At 44.1% G+C, this 1,120-nt stretch overlaps 1 pseudogene; it reads left to right on the forward strand.

Annotated features, from left to right (window-relative positions):
• The window catches only part of LOC107571259 (retinol-binding protein 3-like), an 11,662-nt pseudogene that overhangs the window by 7,618 nt on the left and 2,924 nt on the right, over positions 1-1,120 (forward strand).

The raw sequence follows: 1,120 nt of genomic DNA on the forward strand, positions 1-1,120 counted from the left end.
ACTGGCCCAGCTAACCGATCACAGCACGTACTGGCCCAGCTAACCAATCACAGCACGCACTGGCCCAGTCTGGCAGCAAGACTTAATTATGAGCTGCAGTCCGTCTTTGAAGACCCTCGTTTAAATATCAAGACTGTGCAAGGATCGTCCGACAAGGGGCAAGAACTGGATACAACACCCACAGCCCCTTCATCTTTTGATAATCTAAATGATCTATTATTCAAGTTGGAAATTCTATCAGGAAACATTGGGTATCTGCGTTTTGACAGGTTCCCTACGCCTACAGTTTTGATAGAGCTAGAGGATCAAATCAAAGAGAAGGTCTGGCAACCAGTCAGAGACACAGAAAGCCTGATTATCGATCTGCGCTATAACACCGGCGGATCCACCGAGGCCTTACCCATTCTACTTTCCTACATGTTCGACACTTCATCAAATACCCACCTCTTTTCAATACGACAGCATCCGGAACGTGACCGTTGATTTTCACCCCCTCTGTAACATCAGAGGGCCTTCCTATGGTTCCAGAAATGGTATTTATGTTTTGACAAGCTATTACACAGACCGCACATTTTTAACTGTGAACCAGAATCCCTTCACAATGTTCCCAAAATCCCTTCCCCTGAAGAGGTAGGGTTCTTCATTGATGCCCTATTCAAAGCAGAGGTATTGGCTGGAAATATTGGCTATTTGAGATTCGACATGATGGAAGACATACAGGTTCTGCGAGCAATTGGTCCCCAGCTCGTCAAAGTTGTATGGAACAAGCTGGTGAACACGGACATGCTCATAATTGCTCTGAGATATAACACAGGTGGCTATTCCACTACTTTGCATCTATTTCTTTAATGCACAACCCTTGAAACACCTTTACACTATTTTTGATCACTCCAAAAGAAATACGACAAAGGTTATGACCCTTCCCGAAGTGCTAGGACAAAGGTACGGCTCTCAGAAAGACATCTGTATCCTGACGAGTCACATAACTGGATCAGCCGCTGAAGTGTTCACTAGAACAATGAAAGACCTGAACAGGGCCACTGTTATTGGAGAGCCCACTATCGGAGGTGCCCTAAAAAAAATCTACTCAGATGTTTTCAACATAATAATAATAATAATA

Source organism: Sinocyclocheilus grahami, unplaced genomic scaffold (assembly GCF_001515645.1).
Source record: "Sinocyclocheilus grahami isolate Dianchi unplaced genomic scaffold, SAMN03320097.WGS_v1.1 scaffold1573.1, whole genome shotgun sequence".
NCBI classification, from domain to species: Eukaryota; Metazoa; Chordata; class Actinopteri; order Cypriniformes; family Cyprinidae; genus Sinocyclocheilus; species Sinocyclocheilus grahami.